The sequence below is a fragment of the Oryctolagus cuniculus genome, chromosome 13 (genome assembly GCF_051225735.1).
Source record: "Oryctolagus cuniculus isolate XC-2025 breed Fujian yellow rabbit chromosome 13, ASM5122573v1, whole genome shotgun sequence".
Lineage (NCBI taxonomy): Eukaryota > Metazoa > Chordata > Mammalia > Lagomorpha > Leporidae > Oryctolagus > Oryctolagus cuniculus.
This window is the reverse complement of record NC_142879.1, coordinates 4670854-4697254: the sequence shown is the minus strand read 5'-3', so window position 1 is coordinate 4697254 and position 26401 is coordinate 4670854. Positions and strand designations below refer to the sequence as shown.

The 26401-nt window shown below is 40.2% G+C and overlaps 1 long non-coding RNA gene across 1 annotated transcript; it reads right to left on the bottom strand.

Moving 5' to 3' along the window:
* Positions 1–8084: 8084 nt before the first annotated feature.
* Positions 8085–10570, bottom strand: LOC149122467 (uncharacterized). Its single transcript, XR_016219471.1, has 2 exons — positions 10107–10570; positions 8085–8361 (listed from the first exon to the last, which is right to left on the bottom strand). It is a non-coding gene; the product is annotated as an uncharacterized LOC149122467 (long non-coding RNA).
* Positions 10571–26401: the final 15831 nt, after the last annotated feature.

Below are 26401 nucleotides of genomic sequence, written 5' to 3'. Positions count from 1 at the left end.
GATCAAGAGCTCACAACATCACACAGAGACTCCTGCACGGTGGATCACTGGAGCTCTGACCACAGCATTAAGTATGCTGAATGATGCATAATGACACCTGAATGTAGTATCTAGAGTGCTACATGATGGATCACAAAGTAAGACAATGACCTGGGAAGTGCAATATGATCTGTCATCAAGTTATGAGCAAGGCATATGAAGTGCAAGGTAAAGGAATATGGAGCTCTAAAAATAGAATATAGAGTGTTGAATAATGGATTAGGAGATCTGCTCATAGCATATACAGTACTACTTAGTGTACTTAGGAATATAATCGAGTATTGCTTGATGGATCCTGATAGCATTGTTAGAGTATACAGCACTACATCATGAATTAGGAGCTCTGACTACAGCATATGAGAGCTACAAAACCACCATGGAGCCCTGAACAAACCAGGGTGCTGCACACTGAATCAGAAAGCTGTGACCTTAACTTACAAAATGCTGCATGATGGATTACACTCTGAGCAATCACATAGATTGCCTCCGTACAGATGATGGACTCTACATAGCATGCCAAATGCTTCAAGAGGGATCGTGGCTCCTTAACAATGATGCTAAGGTGTGATTGCCCATGGACCTCTAACCATAGCATATAGAACATTGCATGATGAGTCTGTTCATATATGCAGAATCCTGCAAAACGGATCATGGAGCTGTGACCACAGCTTTGAGCGTGCTGCGTGATAAATGCTTGAGCTTTGTCCATAGCATGTAGGGTACTTAAGAATATGCCACTTGGCTCTGATCTTAGTGTATAGGGTGCTGCGCAATGGACCATGGAAGTCCAACCACAGCATAGAAAGTCCCGTGTATAGACCATGAGGCTCTCATATCATGTCGTGTGTTCTATAAGGAACCATGTGGTTCTCACAGTACATAGATCAAAACATAATAGGTTACAGAGCTCTGACCATACTTAGAGTGCCCCCTGATGGGTCATAGAAGTCTGATGTGGATGTGGATGTCTACATGATGTTTCATAGGTCTCTGATCATAGGCTATAGAGTGCTCATGGAACTTGCGCTGTAATTTAAGGAGTGCTCCATAAAGGACCATCTTGTTCTGTCCATAGCATGGAGTTTGTTGTGTAATTAACCACAGAATTCTTTTTTTATTTATTTATTTTTTTTTTTTGGACAGGCAGAGTTAGACAGTGAGAGAGAGAGAGACAGAGAGAAAGGTCTTCCTTCCGTTGGTTCACCCCCCAAATGGCCGCTGTGGTCGGCGCTGCGCCGATCCGAAGCCAGGAGCCAGGTGCTTCCTCCTGGTCTCCCATGCGGGTGCAGGGCCCAAGCACTTGGGCCATCCTCCACTGCACTCCCGGGCCACAGCAGAAAGCTGGACTGGAAGAGGAGCAACCAGGACAGAATCTGGTGCCCCGACCGGGACTAGAACCTGGGGTGCTGGCGCCGCAGGTGGAGGATTAGCCTAGTGAGCCGTGGTGCCGGCCAACCATGGAATTTTGACTACAGTATACAGAGTGTTTCACAATGGAGGGACTCTGACCTTGGATAAAGCGTGTGCTGCATGATGGACCCTGGATCTCTGGCCACAGACACAGGATGAGCTACCTGATGATGTGGAAGGTTGTCCATAGCATATCATGTACTTTACAAATAATTATGTGGCTGTGACCATAACATGTAGAATCCTATGTAGTGTACCTTGAAGCTCTTACGACAGTAGGGAGAGTGTTGCATAATTCACCTTCTTAGGTTGAGTCTCTCCTTACTCCCTCACACTACTGGCCATCTTGAACAGGCTGTGCCAACTCCTACATTGGGACTTTTCCCTTTCCTCGTCCCTCAGCACTTCTCCTCATAGTTTTGTCCATTGAAGACTGTTCACAAAGACCATTTTATCTGAAGCCTTTCCAGCCTGGTCTCCTCAAACTCTATCTACACGTTCATTTATTTCTCTTCATCTCTTTTATCAACATAGTAGCTGTTGCATAATTACTTATTTATATTTGACTGATTTTTCTACTTCTCCTCACATATAAAATCCAACATATCAGAGACTTTGTTTTTTCAGGCCAAAAAGCAGTCCTGGACAGATAACACACTCTCATTACATTTTTGCCAAATGAATGAATAGTGTATGATATTATGCACAAAATGTGTGGCAATACACAATACGCAATATGCACAAAGCATGGTATTGAGGGATGGACATAAAAGTGAAAATATGAGAGGAGGTCAGTAAGAAACTCTAGATACCAAGGTAGCACACAATCCTAGCTTGAGCTACAATTAGTGTGAAGGATGGTAGAGAAGAAAGTACTCAATTTATAGAGCTGGATGTGCTGGGAGCATGAGACCACAATGTCATGGGCCAGATCCAGAAATAAAAATGCTGAATGGAACATCAAAACACAGATGAACTCTCCTTCCAAGGGTGTGTGTTAGTAGGGAGTTAGAGTCAGGAACTGGAGCCATGACTCAAATGCAGGTCCTATCTAAAATGTGCAACGTGGGCATCATTAACCACTAGGCTAAACATCACTTCTGCTTCTTAACTTTTTAATTTATTTTTTATTTATTTATTTTTGACAGGCAGAGTGGACAGTAAGAGAGAGAGAGACAGAGAGAAAGGTCTTCCTTTGTTGTTGGTTCACCCTCCAATGGCCGCTGCGGCCGGCATGCTGCGGCTGGCGCACCGCGCTGATCTGATGGCAGGAGCCAGGTACTTATCCTGGTCTCCCATGCAGGTACAGAGCCCAAGCACTTGGGCCATCCTCCACTGCACTCCCGGGCCACAGCAGAGAGCTGGCCTGGAAGAGGGGCAACCGGGACAGAATCCGGCGCCCTGACCGGGACTAGAACCCAGTGTGCAGGTGCCGCAAGGCGGAGGATTAGCCTATTGAGCCACGGAAACGTCCTGCTTCTTAACTTTTTAATGAGGCTGCTTCTTGTTCAGATATATGTCACAAAACTAGTGTTTCCAAAAATATCAAGTGTGCAAATGTCCCTTTTCATTTCTATTATTATGAATTTACTTTGTTATACTATAGGATAATCAATGGAACCTAAGTTATTGTCTGTTCTAAATACTGTAGTGCCTGGTGAAAAACAATGGGCTTAAAGTTACTAATTACTCTAATATATTTGCGGATAACATCTGAAATTGTCAATTAATTTAAAATATCCTTTAAACATAGAATGTATTTCTGCTGGTACACCCCACTGCAAAACCCATCATAATGGCAGAATCTTTGATCATCAATCAACCTGCTCTAAATACCATACTGGATGTGTCATCTAGTAGCAGAAAATTGCTCTGCTATTCCTACTTGAGTGATTTTATCTATTGTCATATAAGTAGAAAGGTACATACTTTAAAATTTTAATTTATTTGTAAGGCAGGGAAAGAGAGAAAGACAGATAGACAGATCTCCCATCCCCTGGTTTATTTCCCAAAGAACAACAATGGTTATGGCTGGGCCTGACCAGAACAAAAGCCAGAAAATCAATCATCGTCTGTTGCCTCTCAGGGACTACATAAATAGGAAACTGGAATGAGGAAACAGAGTCTGACATTAGTCCCAGGCACTCCAATATGATATGCAGGTGCCCAAACTGGTGTTCTAAGTACCTGGCCAAATGCCCACTACTTTACATGTAATCATTTTGTGCTGACCCTTACCTAAAATACACTAAAAGGTATTGAGACATGGTTAAAGGTTTCTATTAATGGAAGTAGGATTATTTTCCTTCAATTTCCTCCTTATGTATAGTGCTATTTGGTGATGGCTGTGCTCTGAAAGCAAGCAGATCTCAGTAAATTTTCAGGTCCCCTCTCTATCATGGCAGTTTTTACTGTATAAATATTTGGCAGGCAATGGTGCTTACTTTGAGTATGGAGTTATTACCAAAGGCAAAGTTGACACTAAACCTTATTCAAACCCCTAAAAAATTCCATGATGAAAAATAATGTCAGTCCTGAGTAACTTCTTCCTTGGTTACCCATAAGCATTTTGAATGTTATGAAAAAAGATGAATAGAAAAATTACAGTTTATTAATATCACGTTTAGTCAATAATATTCATGCCATTGTCACTCTCACAAATACTTGGGGGTACTTTCTTAGGAAGGAAGGTTCATTTCAGTTCATAGTTTTAGAGGTTCACAGGCCATGATTTGGTGGCTGCATTAGCCTGGTATTTGAAGAGAGTGGTAGAATGTGTGTGGAAAGAGGATCACATGGTAATCCAGAATGCAGAAAGAAAGTCACATTCTGTCTTCACACACGTATATGTTTATATAGTCACAGTTATTTGATTACAGGGCTCAATACTATAATGACATAATCCAAACCAATCATTTCTAAGACCCTACTTTCAGATATCATAATTCAAATAAGTACCTTGCTTCATCCATTAAGACTTTGGGAATCAACTCCATTGTTCTTCCAGCTATCTGGAGCTCCCTAATATGTGTGTGTGTGTGTGTGTGTGTGTGTGTGGTGTGTATACATATGCATGTATATATGCAGGTGTAAACATATGGCTTGTTAATAAAAAAACTGACTCACAATAACTGAAAGTTCCTCACAGTGACTGAAAGGTCCCACGCACCACAGTTGGCGAGCTGGAGACCCAGGAACACTCTGTGTGGTTCTAGTCCAAGTCTAACGACCTGAGAAGAGAACCAGCAGGACCAGATGGTGTAAGTTCCAGGCCACAGACTTGGAGATGTGTCTCAGTTTCATCCCACAGGCTTCACCCCACCAATATCCCAGCACAAATCAGTCATACAGAAGGTGTCTTCACCGACTCATGGGAGGGTCGGCCTTTCTGTCCTACTCAGGTCTTGAATTGAGTGAGTGAAGGCCACACACATTAGGGAAGGCAGACTACTTTCTCCACCCCATGTATTCAAATGCTGATTTCCTCCTGTAGCACCCTCATAGAAATACCCAGAATAATGGTTGACCAAATATCTGGACCCATCATGGCCCTATCAAGTTGAGATATAAAATTAACCATTACAGCAGATACTCAGCTTACCACTAAAATGATGAAAGTTCATTTTGGTTTATTTGTGTTAGGAAGATGTAGTTTTGAGGCACTGTAAGTACAGAATCTAGATGTCACAGAGTAGGAGATAGTAGGTGTTGAGAACCCAAGACGTTCATAAGTCAGAGCTCAGAAAGAAGCAGGCAATAGACAGGAAAATATGGGGTCAAGAGATGAGGTTGCTTGCACTTACCTGTTTTTTTTCTTACAGTTGAAGGCAAATTACCTATGCTTAAACACTGACAGTATCAATTTAAAGTGAAAAGTTGAACATTTGGGATTTAGAAAATAATGTACATAATGTAGATTTTTCAATAAATATAAAAAAGAATGGAATTCACAACAATGGAGGCAAGGATTTGCCTTCAGTGGGAGAGTAAACACCTGTTTGTGTCACCAATGTGAAAAGAGAAAAGACAGTATAGATTCAGACACATCTGTAAACTTGGCATGTGGAATTGGATACAAATTCTGCTTAGTATTGTTGGCTCTGAGAACTAAAATTTAAGGCAATGTCCTGAAAATAAATTCCCTGTGGTTGTCTAAGACTAAAAGTATTAGAGCTTAAAGAAAGTGTCATATATAATTATATTTAGTCAACACTGTTGTGAAAGCTAAAATACTGGGATTATAGTGAATGAACATGTTAAAAAATTTAAATAAACTAGGGACAGTGCTGTTGTGTAGTGGATCACACCATCCCCTGCAATGCTATCATCCCACATGGGTGCCAATTCATGTCTCAGCTGATGCACTTCAAATTCAGCTCCCAGCTAATGGCCTGGTAAAAGCAGCAGAATGTGGTCCAAATGCTTGGGCCACATGTGGACTCTGGAAGAAGCTCCTGGCTCCTGGCTTCATCCTGGCCCAGCACTGGCCACTGTGGCCATTTGGAGGAGTAAACGAGCAGATAGAAGATCGATCTCTGTCTCTCTCTCTCTCTGCCTCTCCCTGTCTCCTTGTAACTCTGACATTCAAATAAATAAATCTCTTTAAAAAAGAATGTTGTCAAAAACAAGAGATGCTTTAAGAGAGAAATATGTGGTAGTAACCCACAGATAATAAATCACATGCTTGCAGGAACATCATCAATGTGCAAATAGTGATTACTGCTGAGTCCTGAGATATTCACTGACGTAGACTTTATAACACACACTTTGATGTCTCCCCAATTTTTAATAGTCACACGTTATCCTTTATAAAATGAGAAATTTGTGAACCTATTCCATTACAGAAAATTCAAATAAAGTTATTTTCCAGTATAAGAAGGACATTAATTTGTGAATAACATTTTCCTTACACTTAATAGGTGTAGAATTATTCCATTGATTTAGTTGTTTTTTTTTCCAGTTTCTTGAGATAATCACAAATTATCATTTTATTTGTGACTTTATTATTTCTGTGTCTTTCCGTGTTGTAGCGGTCAGAATATGCAGTGATATGAGAAGAACAGTCTTATCTGCCTGCCTAACTGTAATGTGAAAACTTGAATAGATATCTGTCAAATGCTTGGCTGTCTGAGAAAAAAATTCTTTATCAAGCTTAGTAAATAGACTTTTCCTTCTACTCCAGGAGGGGTTATCCAGAAAGAATCTTTAATTTTAACCATTATCAAAGTTTTTGCCTAGTCTATTAACAGAGGAGCTATATTAACAGGTTTTTAAATAGTAATAATTGTAGCATGTTGAGAAAAATACCCACATTATCTTGTATTATATTTTTAATGTACAGCTGAATTGTTCTTACTTAGATTTGATGTAGGATTTATGCATAAGTTAGAATAGCTAGCTCATGTTTGGCATATTACAATATCAATATTTGTGATTTATTCTATACAAGAGAAAGCAAACAGATTGCATAATCCTTCTTTGAGCTGACTAATCTTTTAAATAATCAAATGAACTGGTTCATTGTTCTGCTCAAAGCAAAGCTTGGCACTCTAGTTGTTAGTAACCCTTGACATTGCTGATTTTTCCTGGACATTTCATTAATGTGATCTAGATTAATGTACTCTTTTTATGTTCAAAACACATCCATTATCAAAGCAATAAAATGCAGAATTTTTTTTAAGAAAGCTTATAAGTCATTTAAATGTTTTCAACTTCCCACAAAATCTAACAGAATAAAAATATCCTAAGATTCCCACATAGCAGACATGTATAAGCTATAGGTTAAATCAGTAAATCAATGGTCAAATAACTGTAGAAAACAAACACATCTCGTAAGACAGAGATAACAGACTTGGGAAACAGCATGCTTAGGATTCCTTCATCAGTTTAATGAAATGGTTCAGTCTAAAAGAAATTTATCATATATAATTCTCCCTTATCAGTATAACCTTGAATGCAAGTACATTTCCAGGGGTTCTTTTTATGGAGAAAACAAGTTACTTAAAATAATTATTGTTTAAAATATAATGTTTACTAATATATTACATAGAAAATTGAACCATTATTGTTTTTCAATTTATTTTTTAAAGTTTTTATTAATATAAAGTGAAAAGATTTCATAGGTACAATTCTAATGAGATAAGTATACTCCTCTTTCTCCCTCCCTCTCACAATTCCCCCTCATCCCTTCCAATACCTTTTTTTCTTTAATTTTGCAATAGGATAATTATAATTTACTTTATAATCATAGGCTTAATGCACCACTAGCCATAATGTTCAATCCCCCTTTCTTATCAATTAAACAGAAATGGCTACCGGTTAGGCCAAGCATGATGAGCGAGCAGTGCCTGTCTTAGGAATTGACCCGGGGCTCCATCACCTCTTACCCGTCATTGGATATCCTTGCCAGTCCCCAAGGACTCCTGTCTTAGGTGGGTGAGGTTCCGGGAAGGTGCCCGTCATTGGCTTACTGCTCATTTTATTGATAGGCCTGGGGCCCTTCCTGGGCTCCCGACTGGGGCAGCAGCAGACCGAAGGGGAGAGTCAGTTGTTGGAGGGACTGTGACCTCACTGGCCAGACTTCACCGGCCAGAGAGAGAGATAACTGTTTTCCATGGGATCTTCCATGGCCAGACTTTGGTAATGTATTTGAATTGGTCTGGCTGCTAAATTATCTACTTGTTGTCTGATAAAGGTCATCAGCCTATTGAGGAGACAAGGACCTATAGATAGCACAACAAGCAACCCAACAATGGGGCCTAAAAGCGGTAGCAAATAGGGAAGCAGTCCATTCCATCCAGTCCAAAAGGGATTTTCAGCCATGGCACGTCGACGACGCTCCAGATCTTCTTGAAGTGTCTTGATTTTATCACGAACAATGCCGGACTTGTTAGCATAAAAACAGCATTTTTCCTGTAAAGCCAAGCAAATACCTCCCCGTTCAGCAGTAAGCAAGTCTAAGCCTCTACGATTTTGTAGAACCACTTCCGCTAGGGAATCAATTTGATCTTGAAGGTCCTGAATGGTGGTGGATAGGGTCTGCACATCATTAATAAGTTGTTGGGACAATTCTCTATATTTGTGGACCACGATTCCTAGTCCTGTGGATCTATTATGCCCCCTGAGCAGGTACAAGGGTGATGCTGTTGAAGGTATTTTTGAATGCCCTGAGGGTTGTCAAGCCCTGCAAAGACTGGTGGAGCCCAATGGATGGTGTAGATTGCCATCATCAGGAGAGCAAGGCTGAGGGCCATTGTATTAGGGCCCTTTGGAGGGGTTAATCAGTGAGCCCTCAGGAAATGTAGCAGGGGAGGAGAGAATAGAGAGAAGATAAGATACTCAAATAGCAACAATGGCAACAATTCCAGCAATAATAAGGAGTCCTGTAATGAATCCCAGTAGCGTCCAGCCAGGTTGTTTCATTCTTGTGGGTATAAAGAAAAGGCGTTCTCAGGGCCAAGTACAGGCTCTGGAACAACATCATTATTTGTAGGAATTGGTGGATTAACTTGTTTAATTAATCTTTCAGGTAGCCATCTTGGTGCCGATTGTTTTTGGTCCAGGATGCAGGCTGAGCCACGTCCCCAAATGAGTACTGGATCTGGGCCGTGCCAGCTACTGGTGAGGGGGTCTCGCCACATTACCATAGGCGGAGCCGTATCAGGGGAAGGGTGCCAATGACGGTCCGCAGCTGAATGATTATTATTATCCAAGGTCAGGAAGTTTAGCACAAAGAGCGCATGATTCAATCGGTCGCGGGGAGAGGCAAAAGACAAGGAAGTGGCTTCAAGCCGAGTGAGCCAAGTTTTTAGTGTTTGATGGGCTCTTTCAACGATTCCCTGTCCCTGTGGATTGTAGGGAATTCCTGTAATGTGGTTAATATGGAGCGCCTCACAAAATTGTTTAAACTTAGTGCTGGCATAAGCAGGACCATTGTCTGTCTTAATCTTAACAGGTTTTCCCAGTACAGAAAGAGCTGTGATAAGGTGCGAGATAACATCCTTAGCAGCTTCTCCTGTGTGGGGGGAGGCAAAGACAAAGCCACTATAGGTGTCTATAGAGACATGGAGATACTTTAGTTTGCCAAATTTTGGGAAGTGTGTGACATCCATTTGCCACAGTTGATTAGGGAGAAGACCACGCGGATTGACTCCCAAATGCGGTACAGGTTGGCTTGTAACACATGAGGGGCATCTTTTGACTATTTCACGAGCCTGTTCTCGTGAAATTTTACAAAACAAACGGAGAGATTGAGCATTTAAGTGATGCAACCTATGCAAGTTTTGAGCTTCCTGTACTGATCCCACAATTATGGGGAAGGTAAGCCTTGTAGCAGCATCTGTCTGGGCATTACCTTCTGAGTTCTGAGCTTTCTGCACTGATCCCACAGTTGTGGGGAAGGTAAGCCTTGTAGCAGCATCTGTCTGGGCATTACCTTCTGAGTTCTGAGCTTCCTGCACTGATCCCACAGTTGTGGGGAAGGTAAGCCTTGTAGCAGCATCTGCCTGGGCATTACCTTCTGAGAGTGACCCTGGTACTCAAAAAATGCCTTTAGATCCTTATTTTTAACCCGAACTCCTCGTGTCTTGAGGGCCTCCCTGAGACCTGAAATGAACATTTCCCGTGACGATAATGCCTGTCCCATGGCTGTCACTTACCTTGCGCCGTCTTCACTCCGCAGCGTCGACCGATGCTGATGATCTCGGGTGGGCAGTTCCGAGCCGGTCGCACAATCACTTGGATCCAAGTTTTCCTCCTGGAAGGCGGCGTTCCTCCAATCTCACAGGCACTCGAACCCCAAGGGCCGCACTCGAGCCCCACGTTGGGCGCCAGTTGTCCCGTCCCGCGGGACAGCAACTGGGGCCGAGCACCTAGAAGGAGAAATGAAAGGGACAGGAGACACAAGGATGGCAGCAAGACAGGTGCCGATCAAGCTGCGACTTTATTTTTCAACCACACACTTATATATCATCGAGGCAGGGTATCGGGAGGGGGAAGGAGGAGGGGCTTATCTTGTAGCTGCAATGCTAATGCAAGTAGGGGAGAGGTTACAAGGCCTTAAGGCACAAGGTCACACAAGATTGCGTTATCAGTACTATCAGGTCTGGCCTGTCCAGCCCTGTCTCTCTACTAAGAGGTCACATGCTGCGTGGTCCCTGACAGTTCAACAAGTAAAAAGCAGAAAGACCACTGTTATACAGGAATATAGACAAGGGCTACAAACAATAGCACAATCATAAAATGTCAGTTTCATTCTTATGCATTATGCATTACTTGCATTCTATATTAACTACCACATACCAAAGAAAACATATATGATATTTGTATTTTAGAGACTGGTTTATTTCATGAAGCATAATGGTCTCCAGTTGCATCCGTTTTGTTGCAAAAGACAGGATTCCATTCTTTATTACTGCTGAGTAGTATTGCATAAAGCATGAATATCACATCTTCTTAATCCAGTCATCAGTTGATGGATATCTGGTTTAATTCCACATCTTATCTATTGTGAGTTGAGCTGCAACAAACATGGGAGTACAAGTAACTCTTTCATAGGCTGACTTCATTTCCTTTGGTAAATCAGCAGGGGCGGATGGCTGGGTCTTCTGGTAGATCTATTTTCAGGTTTCTGAGAAGTGTTCATACCATCTTCCATAATGGGTATGTTAGTTTACATGAAATGGTATACTTTTGCTTTTAGATTGAATATTAGTATTAATGTAAGACCAATGTAACAATAACACTCAGATGGATAGGTGGAGAAAAGCTATTGAGGCTATACTACCTAAGTATTCAGATTCTGTGCATTTTTAATGAAGTATTGAAATAAAATTGATTTTCTGGGAACCATTGCCATGTACATTTAGATTACCCTATTTAAAGAACCCAAATACATTAAGCAGATGATTTGAAGTTAAAAAATAAAAAAATGGCCAGCACCGTGGCTCACTAGGCTAATCCTAGTGAGCTCCGGCACCACAGGTTCTAGTCCCCATTGGGGCGCTGGATTCTGTCCTGGTTGCTCCTCTTCCAGTCCAGCTCTCAGCTGTGGCCCGGGAGTGCAGTGGAGGATGGCCCAAGTGCTTGGGCCCTGCACCTGCATCGGAGACCAGGAGGAAGCACTTGGCTCCTGCCTTCGGATCAGCACAGCACTGGCTGTAGCGGCCATTTTGGGGGGTGAACCAACGGAAGGAAGACTTTTCTCTCTGTCTCTCTCTCTCACTGCCTAACTCTGCCTGTGGAAAAAAACAAAAACAAAAACAAAAACAAAATCAAAGTATTCTATTGAAGTTGCTATTTGCACGATTTTTAAAATTTGATGGGAATACAAAATTATACATATTTTAGGAGCATCATGTGTTGTCTTGATACATGTGTACATTGTGTAATGTCCAGTCAGAGCATTTTAAGGCAATTAAATTACCATCCATTAATTTTAGTGCCTAATGGGATGAATAGTTCTCAGACATAAGCTGTCCAAAATCTCCAAACAGCAGTCCAGGGAAAAGTCGGCACTGCAGTGGACTCTGCAGGCCACCTGCTGATGAAAGCCCCTTCTTCTCCAGAGAAGTCTTCTGTTTCTCTTCAACTGATTGGATGAGACCCAGCCACATATTGGAGGGAGTTCTACTTTACTCAATCTTTGCTGATTTAAATGTTAATCCCACCTAAAGATACTGTCAGGCAACATTAGAACAGTGTTTGAACAAACATCTGGGCGCTGTAGGCTAACCAAATTGATACATAATTCCACCCCTTGTCCACTTGTTATTCATACAGGTGTCTCTTTTTTATTTTAAAGATTTATTTATTTATTTGAAAGTCAGAGTTACACAGAGATAGGAGAGGCGGGGTGGGGGGGTGAAGTCTTTCGTCCACTGCTTCACTCCCCAGATGGCCACAATGGCTGGAGCTGAGCCTAAGCGAAGCCAGGAGCAAGGAGGTTCATCTGGGTCTCCCACGTGGGTGCAGGGGCCCAAGTACTCAGGCCATCTTCTACTGCTTTCCCAGGCCATAGCAGAGAGCTGGATTGGAAGAGGAGCAGCTGGGTCTCGAATCAGTCCCCATATGGGATGCTGGAGCTTCAGGCCAGGGTGTTAACACACTGCGCCACAGCGCCAGCCCCCATACACGTCTTTTACACCATAGCTGCTCTTTACATACAGAAAACAGGAGCAGGTGTTCCTAGCAGTAGTTTGCCACTTTGAAGGCTTGCAATCTCATTTCTTTCTCTAATTTTATTTAAGATATACAAATTTCATGCATTTCCTATACTCAGATTTAGGAACACAGTGATTCTTCCCACTCTACCTTCCTTACTCCTTGTGCTCCCACCCTTCTTCCTCCTCTCTCTCCTGTCTCCACTAGTAATTTTTACAAAGATTATTTTCAGGTTACTTTACATTCATAAGATTAATTGTACTGTGAATAAAGTTAAACAAATAGGATGAAGGAAAAAAATACACTGCTGTTCCTCAAAAGTAGACAAGGGCTGTAAACAATCAGAAAATCTTAAAATGTCAATTTTACTCATATCTTACATTTTAGATACCCTCATTTCTGAGAGCCAGATTCAATATCAAGTTCTCTCCTTACTCAACTTCATGCTAATTTGCACCCTGGGATGCTTCAATTAATGGCTCAGTATTTGAGTCCCTGCACCCACAAGGAACACATGGTTGAGTTCCAAACTCCTGGATTCTTCCTGGTCTTCCTTTGGCCATTGCCAGAAATCGGGAGTGAGTCAGTGGATGTAAGATATCTTTTAATCCCCCCTACCACCTTTCTTCTTTTCTTTTCTCTCTCTCTCTCTCCCCCCAATAAAATGAAAAATAAATTTTAAAAAGTTGAAAAACAAAATAAGAAAGACATGTTTAAACTAATATAACACAACTATCCTGTATTTATTACTGAAACTCATTAACTCTTTCCTCAGAAGTGGACAACGCAAAGTCCATGGTTGACAACTCACTTTTCCTTGATATTCTGTAACTTAAATACTACAGTGTAGGGGATGAAGATGGCAGAGTAGGGAGGGATCTTGTTGCTCAAATCTAGGAGAAGATAGTTTTAAATAAGTGGAAGGAGTGCAGTCTCAGGGAATAGTTAGGAAGAAAACAGCAGAGAAAACTCTACACAAATTGGAAGAATACAGTGGACAAGGAAGGCAAGGACATGCACAACTTAGGACCCCAGCAGCTGAGAGCCTCCACATCAGCATTGGAGAGTGAGGTGAGACCAGAACGCAACAGCCCAAGCCACTAGCAAAAAAGCTGCAGAAAGAACCTTTAGGGTATCTAGCTTGGAGCCCCACTGGGGATAGTGTACCTGCCAAAGTAGAGGAGAAAAAACAAAGCAGGGCATGTTTTCTCTCTCCCTGGGCACCCTGAAAAGGTGACCTGTAACAAGCTGACAGAGAACAGGCACCATTTTGGACACACGTAACAGCTGTGCCAGCTTGTGTCCACACCCAGCAATGAGACAATCAGAGACTCCTGAGTCTGGGGAGGAGAACAGACAGGGGGGTTGGATGCTTGTGACTGTGGGAGGCTTGTATGCCAGAACTGTGAAAACACTGCAGCTGTGTGGGAGGACTCAGAGCACAGCTGGAGCACTGGGCAGTCACTGTGGGAGACTCCTGGGGCTCCATGGTTACCTGACAAGGGATACTGCTGGGAAGCTGAGCTTACACTGAGGACTACACATATCCTTTGTGTGGTCTTTGAGGCAGAGCAGGCAAAAAATGTACTCACTGGGGCTGGCGCCCAGGCACTGGTCTCCTTCAAGTAGAGGAGCTCAGCTGAGTCTACACCAACACACCAACAGACCAAAAGAAAACTCACCTCTGATAAAGAAAAAAGAGGATATTTACTATGCTAAACTTGGTGTGTCATCTTAGACACTCCCTTCACACTGGGGCACTAGCCACGCATACAACACACCTCTAGATATTCCCTGAAAGCAGGCACTCCATTAATCCACCCCTAGTTCAAAGATAAAGCAACCACAGTGGGAAAAAAAAACCAAAGAATTAATATATCCACAAATGTCAAATAACAAATGCACTAATTCAAGAAACAAGAATAAGGAAGAGAACACAACACCCCCAGACAAAAAACACATCTCACCAACAAAAATGCATGTAGACTGAAAGTGAAAGGATGGAAACAACAGACTTTAACACAAGAACAGTTAAAAGAGACAAAGAAGGACACTATATAATGATTAAGGGATCAATTCAACAGGAAGATGTAACTATTATAAATGTATATGCACCTAATTACAGGGCACCTGACTATTTAAAAGAAATGTTAAGGGACATAAAGGGAGACATAGACTCAAATACATTAGTAATGGGGGACTTCAACACCCCCCTTTCAGCAGTGGACAGATCAATGAGACAGGAAATCAGCAAGGAAAGAGCAGAGTTAATCGACACTATAGACCAAATGGACCTAACAGGTATCTAGAGAACTTTTCATCCGACAGTTGCAGAATCCACATTCTCACCACTGCACGGCGCCTTCTCTAGGATTGACCACATGATATGCCATTAAACAAATCTCAGGAAATTGAAAAAAAATTGAAATCATACCGTACATCTTCTCCTACCACAATACAATGAAGCTGGAAATCAACAATGTAGGAATATCTAGAACATATGCAAACACATGGAGACTGAAAAACATGTTCCTGAATAAACAGTGGGTCATAGAAAAAATAGAAATCAAAAAAATTATGAAAACAAATGAAAATGACAACATATCAAAACTTATCAGATACAGCAAAAGCAGTGTAAAGAGGAAAGTTTATAGAAATTAGTGCCTACTTCAAGAAATTAGAAAAGCACCAAATAAATGAGCTCTCATGCAGCTCAAGGACCTACAAAAACAATAGCAAATCAAACCCAAAACTAATAGGAGAAAAGAAATAATTGAAATTAGAGAAGAAATCAACAGAATTGAAATAAAAAACCCACAACAATACAAAAGAGCAGCAAAATGAAGAGCTGGTTTGGTATATGGCTGATATTTCTTGAACTTCAGGTCTCTCTTGGGATTTATTTAGTCCCATCAAACTGTACTGGGTGGCACTTTTCTCTCAGAACTGTCTTTTCCAATAAAAATAATACTACAGTGTAAAATTAACAACACTAAATATCATGACAGAGCTTTAACATATTATATGGTAAGGGGACAAGAGAAAAAAAAGAAAAGATCTCTGCTTACGGCACAAAAACATATACAGGCTGGCGTTGCAGCTCAATAGGCTAATCCTCTGCCTGCGGCACCGGCACACCAGGTTCTAGTCCCTGTCAGGGCACCAAATTCTGTCCCGATTGCTCCTCTTCCAGTCCAGCTCTCTGCTGTTGCCCAGGAGTGCAGCCCGGGAGTGCAGTGGAGGATGGCCCAAGTGCTTGGGCCCTACACCCACATGAGAGACCAGGAGAAGCACCTGGCTCCTGGCTTCGGATCAGCGTGGTGCACCGGCCGCATTGCGCCGGCCGCAGTGGCCATTGGAGGGTGAACCAACGGCAAAAGGAAGACCTTTCTCTCTGGCTCTCTTTCTCACTATCTACTCTGCCTGCCAAAAAATAAAAAAACATTTAAAAAATTTTAAAAAACCACATACATAGTTAAGGTAGAAGTACTCATAACAATGACAGTCCTTATTTTTGTAACTTACCACATTATTGTGGCTGGTGTTTGTAATTCTCATCTTCTGCTACACACACCACATTCTCTTGGACATCAACCAGTCCCTTGCTAGATGTGCTTCTTTATGTGTATTTTATTTTTTTAAAAAATTAATTAATTTATTTGAAAGGCAGAGTTACAGAGAGATAGAGGTAGTGAGAGAGTGAGGCAGAGATCTTCTATCCACTGGTTCACTCCCCAAATGGCTGCAATAGCTGGAGCTGTGCTGATCCATAGTCAGAAGCCTGGAGCTTCTTCCAGGTCTCTCATGTGGGTGCAGGGGCTCAAGGACTTGGGCCATCTTCTATTGCTTTCCCAGGCCATAGAAGAGAGCTGGATATGAAGTGGAGTAGCCAGGACTCAAACCGGCACCCATATGGGATGCCAGCACTGCAGGCAGCAGCTTTACCCACCGTGTCACTGCATTGGCCCTTCTTTATGTGTATTTTCTAGTGAACTCTTCTTGTAATCACTTTCTTTTTTAAAAAATATATTTATTTATTTTAGAGGTAGAGTTACAGACAGTGAGAGGGAGAGACAGAGAGAAAGATCTTCCTTCTGTTGGTTCACTCCCCAGATGGCCGCAACAGCCAGAAGACAAGAGCTTCTTCTGGGTCTCCCACATGGGTGCAGGAGCCTGAAGACTTGGACCATCTTCTACTGCTTTCCAAGGCCACAGCATAGAGCTGGATAGGAAGTGGAGCAGCCGAGACTAGAACTGGTGCCCATATGGGATGCCGGCGCCACAGGTGGAGGATTAACTACTGCGCCATGGCACCGGCCCCTTGTAATCACTTTCTAACATAAGTCTTTTATCATCAGAGAAGACAATGATTTCAATCATGTGAAATTTATTAAATATTATTTTATGGTCAGCAAATGTTTAGTTTCAGGAAACTTACGTGGGCACATCAAGAGAATGTGTGTTCTGTTTCCTTATAAAATATACTAATCAAAGTTTGTTGGTCACATAGTTCAGATCTTCCAAAAACATTTTTCTATGTTTGTCCTATAAGTTACTAAGAGAGGTGGGTTTAACATTGCTCATTTTTATTATAGGTTTGTCTATTTATTCTTTCCATATTTCCATATTTCTGTTAGCTATTGCTTTACTTGAAATTGAAATTTTATTATAGGACCAGAATTCTACCTAGGACTAGAATTATTATCTCTTCTGCTAGGAATATTCTTCATTTATGATTAGAAAAATATCTTGCATAAAGTCTGTTTCTCTCATGCTCTGAAACTACTTTAGCATTTCTGTTTTTGTTACGTCTACATGGCAAGTTTCCCCATCATTTTCATTTCAACCTTCTTGTATCCATACATATAAAGTCAAATTTCCTATATGAACACATGCTTCAATTTAACTTATTCAACACTAAATAAATAATTTTTCTTTCACCATTTAATGTAATCACTGATATATTTGGATTTGTATATATCTCTGGGTACTCTATATTGGACTCAATTATTTTTATTTCCCTTTTCTCTCATTATCTGGTTTTGATCTTGACTAATCAAGCATTTTATGACTCTATTTTCCCTTAGCTACATACTTATTGAAGCTATATTTCTATTTATCATTTTTGATTGGCTATTAGCCTGGAGACGTCAGGAAGCTGCACCACCCTGTTACTTCATCACATGTTCCTGTGAACTATGAACTTTTCCAAGTCTGCCCATGTTTGCTGCCAGTATTGGGCATTTTTGTTAAATTACTACAGTTCATCTTGAGTTTTGATGATGTTTGAGTCTCTTTCCCTTGCCAAAATGCAATAAAATCAAGTATTAAATGTTTAAAATTGTGTTTATATAATTAGTTTTATTTTTCCCATTATTAATATGTTTGATATGAATTATTCTCCCACTGGGTAAAATTAACAATTACACGGGAATACTCAAAATCATGACATCAGGTGCTCATCAGCAGTGTGCAAGCATTGCTATGTGCATCATCCGTGTGTATTTTTTCACTTGTAAGTGGATTTTGCCTTCTTGAAAAAATATTTAAGCCCCTGGAATAAAATAATGAAAACATACAATTTAAATCTTGTTAGATTTTTTCATTCAGTTGATTTTACAGGTTTTCCCATAAACTTATGTTTATTAACTTTCTATGGACTCAGTTTACTTAACCGACCAAGCTTATTACAATCATATCATCTAATATCAACCAAGCAGCGATAGTGATCTCTTTAAAGGAGTAAGCCATGCCCCTGCAATTACCTGTTTCAGGAACTTCAACAGTTTCCAGCAATTTCCCTTTACTTATGGAAACATATTCTCACTGTCTTGAGGACTTTTTACACACTTTCACTACACGTTCCCTAAATGTGTCTTTGACTGTTTCTGGACTCTACATAGTCACCGTGTCCTAACAAATTCTTTTCCATCCTGTCAATCTCTAATCCACAACCCTTAATTCTATGCTCACAGCCTTTTGTGAAATTAACAAATATAAATTTACTTCTAGATTATATATCTAATGTCAATCATGCACCCTAGACTACTAACACAATTATTTTATTTATCCTAACTCTAAATTATTTTATTACAGATGAAGGGGCTATAAAAGTTTGTTGAGAATCAAAATACATTTGTTCTGGAGTAAAAATTTTGAAATCCATATATGCTAGTTCTTCAAAAAGCTGATGGAAAAAACTGCAAAATTTCAAAATAGTTTTTGCAGCAAAGTAAGCATATCTTAATTTCATACTTTCACGATCATTTTTAGGTTTCCTAGTAGGTGTACAACCCCTGACACAGCACATTGAGGGAGTAAAATTACTTTCAAGCTCTAGGGAAAAGCCAGGGCTGGTGTTATGATTCTACAGCCATCCCTCTAATATCTAAGATACTGACATGTGATTAGGAAAGTTTGGGAAGATAATGTAATACAATATGAATACAAAGGACTAAATCTCATGTTGCATCCCTACGTGATCTGAGCAGCTAAGAGTTGATGAGGGTGAAATTGCATGTAAATCAATATTTTCCATAAAAGTAATCCAATCACTTATATACTCATAGGCAAATAGGTGGGAAGTTTTAATTGGAAAAGTTAAACAATTTACAGGGAATTCATTGACTAATTCTTTTTTTCAGATGATTGTTCAATGAACAAATGGTTGCTATATATTTTTAGAAGATTTTGGTATATAATCTGATGCAATACTAGAGTCTTTGTTAGCTCTTTGAGTTCGAGTAGAAGTTACTAAGGAACCAAATAATAAGCCATAAGAGTATGGCTCTTTTTCTTGCATACAATAAACCCTGAGGTGATCTAAAGTCGTTGGCATCTCTTTTTATCTTTCTATTCCAATATTCTCATCGATGACCAAAGTTGGATGTGAGAACTCCAAAGCTCCTTCCAGGAAAAGGAGAGAAAGTAGAGTAGAAAGGCTTATCTCCCAGATGAAGCCTTAAGACGCTTTACTTAAATCCCTAGACAATAATGTCTTGAATTCTACTGTTGATGCCTGACTGTAAGAAAACTGGGAAATATAACATTGGCTAGGAATTTTGACACTCAAATAAAATATTAAGTAAATAAAAATAGAAACTTGGTTCCTAGTAAAATCTAAGAATAAAAGAATATTTATAAGGCAGGAAAATAATAATCTTATGTATATAACACTTAGAGAATTTGGATGACTGCATACAATAACACTGCACCTATGACAAAATAGAAGTATTTCTTCAAATATTGAGCCCTGAGTTACTACTCATTAGAGGAAACCTATTATGTATCTTATATTTAAAATTTGGTCCTTGACTGTTATCTTAACACAATTTTTGAGTGAAATGTAAATATTCGACTGTTACTTGTTTAGCAATCTGAAACATTTTAAAAAACATCTATTGAAATAAAAGGTACATTTGTTTCTGCAAATATTTTTATAATCTTTGTTAATAATTGTATAATGAAAACTTTTTGTCTAATGAACACATTGTGAATTTATGTAATTTATGTTGTACTAATAGAATGCTGTCTAATGGTAATAAGAAAAACATTTAAATTCAAAGTAATTTCTCCATTTAGTAACATTTAAGAATTCAATAATTTTGTTCTGTTTTAGAAAAACCACGGAAATAGGCTCAAAAGAGTGCATGCTTAGAGTAGTTTATTTGGCATCACTGGATACCAGGTAGTACATTTATTTAACTTCTCAGCAGTTCATCGGCATTTTGGTGAAAAGAGGTTATTGGGGCTATTTAATTAACCTCAAATATTTCACTGGCATAAGAAACAGAATTATCTGCCAGAATCATTAGCAATTTATAAGCTGAGTTCAGCAGCAAATGGTCATAAATTCAATCACATGTAACCTTTCCAGTAAATGACATCAGTCAATTGAAATTTATTATGGGGGAAATCGCAGACTCTGACATTCACACTAAATATCCAGAGCATTAAAATTCTGCTTGCTGGAACCCTAGATATCACTTTGTAGATAAGGTACAGAATTTTAAGATGTGGAAATGATGAATAAGAAGTGAGTAGTTCCTCTGAGTATTATCAAGAAATATGAGAGGTTCAGTATTTGATAATACTTCATTTTCTTCAATAGAAAAAACTCACACTGTGGGACCTTGAATGATAACTGTGATTACTGAGCAGTAAGTATCATAAAACATTCGTGAGTACATTTTGGTGTGGCGCACAGACTGGTGTGGGAGCTCAGCTGGCCAATTTCCACTAGGTACTCACAATGAATAACCTGGGAAAGCAATCAAATTTCATTTTCTGCATCTTTAGTGGTAATGGAAGGTTATACTTAAATGGAGTAGAGTGTAATTGATTTTAGAAACTTGATTAAATTATCAATAGCCTGGTATAAATAACACCTGAATGATTTTAAATTAAGACTACATTTGTTTCACAGCCTGAAGAGTCTTGGAAAAATGACAAAAAGGCACAATCACAGGGCAACATCTATAAAATAATAAGAGTATTCAAGACGAGTTATTTGATGCAAACACTAACACGACCATTTTGATTTGCTGACTTCAATACTGCCAGGCTGTTCATCAAGTGTAACCTTCCCACCAAATGACAGAGGTCCATTGTGACTTACTAAGTAACATGACAATCACAGTTTAAGTAGACTTTCCAAACTTAAGGTTTCATGTAGTACACATTGCAGTCAGTACCAGTTGCATAGATGTGGTAAGGAAGCATTGATGGAATTGTATTTAGAAAGTTTCTTATGTATATCTCATGGCAAACACTTCAAAATATTTTGGAAGTAACTCTTGTATCTTTTTTTTTTTTTTTTTTTTTTTTGACAGGCAGAGTGAACAGTGAGAGAGAGAGAGACAGAGAGAGAGAGAAAGGTCTCCCTTTGCCGTTGGTTGGTTCACCTTCCAATGGCTGCTGCAGCGCACTGATCCGAAGGCAGGAGCCAGGTACTTATCCTGGTCTCCCATGGGGTGCAGGGCCCAAGCACTTGGGGCATCCTCCACTGCACTCCCAGGCCACAGCAGAGAGCTGGACTGGAAGAGGGGCAACTGGGACAGAATCCAGCGCCCCAACCGGGACTAGAACCCGGTGTGCCGATGCCGCAGGAGGAGGATTAGCCTATTGAGCCACGGTGCCGGCATCTTGTATCTTTTATAACATCAGATATTCTACTGAAATTGTGCACTTTTTTTCCCACAAAAAGCATACATACTTATGCACAGGCCATAACAGAGTTGATTCACACTGATGTTTTAGATGAAGAGTTCACAGTGAATTTTCTTTTCTTTTTCTTTTTAAGATTTGTTTATTTATTTGAAAAAGTTACATAGAGAGAGAAGGAGAGGGAGAGAGAGAGAGACAGAGAGAGGTCTTCCATCCACTGGTTCACTCACCAGTTGGCCACAACAGCCGGCCTAATCCGAAGCCAGGAGCCAGGAGCTTCTTCTGGGTCTCCCATGTGGGTGCAGGAGCCCAAGGACTTGGGCCGTCCTCTACTGCTTTCCCAGGCCATAGCAGAGAGCTGGATCAGAAGTGGACCAGCTGGGACTCAAAACAGCACCCATATGAGATGCCAGCACTGCAGACAGCGGCTCTACCCTCTATGCCACAGCGCAGGCCACATGAATTTTCATTAATAGTAAAACCATGGGCATATCCTCAATTAAAATGCTATAATAAACATAGAGAAATTCATTTTAGTTATGAATTGTACAATCTATATCCATTTATTCTCTCTTATTGAGGTTAAAGCCAGTTTTTATAGAATAACTATTGGGAAATTTACTTTTCTTCAATGAAAGGAATTGTGGCAATAAGGATATTTTTATTTTCATATATTTGATCTCTGGTATGCAAAAAGTGTTATTGTTCAAAAAATGCATGGGGCCAGCGCCAAGGCTCACTTGGTTGGTTAATCCTCTGCCTGCAGTGCCAGCATCCCATATGGGTGCCAGGTTCTAGTCCCGGTTGCTCCTCTTCCAGGCCAGCTCTCTGCTGTGGCTTGGGAAGGCAGTGGAGGATGGCCCAAGCGCCTGGGCCCTGCACCCCATGGGAGACCAGGAGGAAGCACTTGGCTCCTGGCTTTGGATGGTGCAGCTCCAGCTGTGGAGGCCATTTGGAGAATGAACCAACGGAAGGAAGACCTTTCTCTCTGTCTCTCTCACTGTCTAACTCCATCTGTCACATTAAAAAAAAAAATCCCTGAATTCAGAGTTTAGAAGTTGATACTCTACCATGAATTTGTTTTATGTGACCATACAGTGAATCACTGATGCAGTTTCCTGAGTTAACCAAAAGAAATTTACATCTTGCGTCAATCAGCTTTTGCCATACAACAAAGCACTGGAAATGCAGAGGAACAAAGCAGCAATCATTCATTCCCCTTACATTCTGTGGACCTGCAGCTGGGTGTTCTGGGTCTGACCAGCACAGCTTAACCTCTACTGCAAATGTTCTCATGTGTCTGCCTGCGTCACGTTTTGCAAAGTTCTGTTGACCTGGTAAGTCGTACCGCAAGAGCTTACAAGCAAGCAGAGACGAGTTTGATTTTTAAATCTTCTCCATTCCTCACAATCATATTCTAATTTATTATGTATCTTCAAGACACATGGACACTAAGAAAAAGTGATTGATAATTCTCTATTATTTCTGATACCTTACAAAAAGAATGTAAAATTATAATGAAAATTCTTTTTCATTATTTCTTCAGAGTTAAACATTTACCAGTCATACAATTTGTTAGCATAAATATGTTTTTGGTTTTTGGTCCTTTATTCCCTTGTTCATAATTTTCAACAAAAATGTGAAAGGTATGGGGAGCAGGGACCACAACCCAAAAATGCAGAGTATCTTCCTGTAAGAGCAAGATTGATTGAACTCAACAAAAGGCAAACTCCCATATGGGATGCCAGCACCACAGGCAGCGGCTTTACCGGCTACACCACAGCACTGGCCCCTCCTAGCCTGTTCCAGCGTCTGCACCTTGTCTACTCAACACGTTTTGCACAGCCCTGGAAATCAAATGGCATGTACTTGTTTGGGTGGTCACTTCAAGGTATCAAAGTACCCTTTCTTTAGCCTGTAACATCCTTCCAGTAACTTTTCCATTTGTTTTGACAAGTACTTGAGAACTGCAGACCTCAGGGCAAAGAAGGAAAACCGGGCATAGTTGGGGCAGGGATGAGAACAGATTCTACTCTGCCAGGAGGGGACAGAAAGTCAGTCCACACATGGAAGATCTTCCAGAGAAGCCCTGCACGGAGCTAAGACTTAGACAATTCGATGCTTACAAGCACTTATTAAACTACAAAGTTGCTGGGCTGTCACCCAAATAGGAAAGAGGACATCAGATCCTTCCTGGTGTCCAGTACCAAACTGGGTGGTGACCTCGTCCCAGGCAAAGGTGACTTGAGAATTTGTTAGGTTAGAATGAAGAATAACCAGAAATCAGCTCATCAATATGATACTTATGCCTATAGATTGGTCTCTATTTTGCACACCGTGACACCGTGACCACTTAATGGCCAAATGTGTTCAGCTGCCAAATTCACAAAATCAATATCCAATGTTATCCATCACATGGCTCCCTTGGTTCTCTCTTCTTGAGGATTTCACCATTACTTTCACACACATCACTCTCAAGTATGGAATTCTTAGTGCTTCTTGGTATATTCCTTACACATCTCACCCCTACTCTTTCATTCATATGATTATTTCTTCCTGACTTTCAGTTCATCAGCTTGAACTTCACTTTTGCAAATCACTGTCACCACAAACGCCGCTGGTCTACCAACAGTACTTCCCTGAATCCTCATCTAAGGTACAAATGCCTTCTCTTCACTTTTCTGATGAACTCCCTGGATCTCTGACCTATTCTGTATGTATCACAGTGTTTTATAATTGCCTGTTATGCAAAATCCCTACCATACCCACTACTCCCACTAGAAAAGTTATTTCTAAATGTTGTAAAAAAATCTTATTTAATGCATTGCTACAGTCCCAGAGAGAGCACTGATGTGTATATATAGAAAACAGAGAATAAACTTTGAAGGAACAAATTTGGAAGGATTCTGAGCATTAATGCAAATGATGGATCATCTGTAGAGTGGGTTAAGAGGCAAACTTTGCAGATAACAATTTGGAAAATATACATTATGGACATTTACATATTGATCATTTTTGAGCCTGTAATTCTTCTAAAATTTTCTTCTAAGAAATATTTGTAAGTGCTATAGAAATGAATATGAAATCTACAAAAAATTTATTTTAATACACAAGCTATTTATGTATTTTTTCCATCTGCTGGTTCCCTCCTCAAATGTATGCAATGGCTGGGGCTGGACCAGGTCTAACCTAAGAATGGGAGACTCAATCCAGGTCTCCTGTATGTGGGGCAGGATCCAAATACTTGAGCCACCCATGGTGCTGCCTCCCACAGTGCTGCATTAGCAGGAATCTACAGTCAGGAATGGAGACAAGACTGAAATCTAGGCACTTGGATGTGGATGTCAGCATCCCAGCCACCAGCTTAATCACTAGGCCAAATGCCCACCTGCACACCACTAACAGGAAAAGTCTAACTCAATTACAGTATATAGACAATAGTGAAGCACAGGAATATCATTTTGAAAATTAGAGAATGTGAGAGAAGAGTCTCAACAAATAGCAATTTTTTTGTATATTTTTTATTCCTTGATTACATTTTCCAAAATTTTGCCTATGTAATTTTGATTTATTGTGTAGTATAACTCTGAATATGATCATAAGCTTGAACATTGTTTCCTTCTGATTTATTTTGTCTGTTTCATATTAGTGTCAATCGGTAGAATCAGATATTTCTCCAACTCAGGAAGACTATGTCTATTTTATCTTCGACTTATTTTTCTTACATTTATTCTAATATTTTTATAAATTATAACCTTATATTGGATTTTTTTAGCCCATTCAGTCTTCTTATCCCATTTAACATTTATGGATAGCTTTCCTTTCAAATAGTATTATATAATTTTGTTCATGGGCTTTAACAGAACCCATAATTCATTGACTTTTATTGAAAACAATATATACATTTCCAATATTTTTCTCTTTTCCTATATTGTATAAATGAGATTTTCTGATAAATCTGGGGTAGACTTTTTCCATTGCTCATTTTGATGAATGTCTTACCAAGTCCCATTTTCCAGCAGCTTATTTAGTCTTGGAAAAGAAGATATTATGCTACACACACACACACACACACACACACAAAGCTCTTGCATCTGTCTCTGTAACATCTTTCTAACCTAAGAAAACTTTCTTCTCAGATTTTAGATTCTAGGTCTAGAGAATTGCAAACCGTAAGTCACACATTCCACTTCCAGGCTGAAACACAGCACTGGATTGAGAAGAGATAGTCTTCTTTTGCTGGCTGACTCACTGCCTCTGCAGATAATTTAAGCTTAGATTATTACAAGCAGTTTATGCTGATGTTGGATTTGATTCAGCATCATTAGCTCTCAGAGCGCCTTGATCCCATATCCCTTATTGTAAACCTTAGCATTCTGCAGCGCTTCACACCACAGAACACATTGCATTATAGCTGGTACAACTGTGCTCTAAAGAAACTGCACCACTGAGAATTGTAGACTGTTTCTGGCACAGGCATTGGAGCACAGTGCATGACACTTTACGCACTATGTCCTGTGGGCTACAGGGAAGGATTCTCAGTCTTTGTCCCCATGAAGCAGCGGTAGGTTGCAAAAGGAGAATGGATGGAATCTCTGAATTCTCCTGGTATCTTACTCCCTGGCTT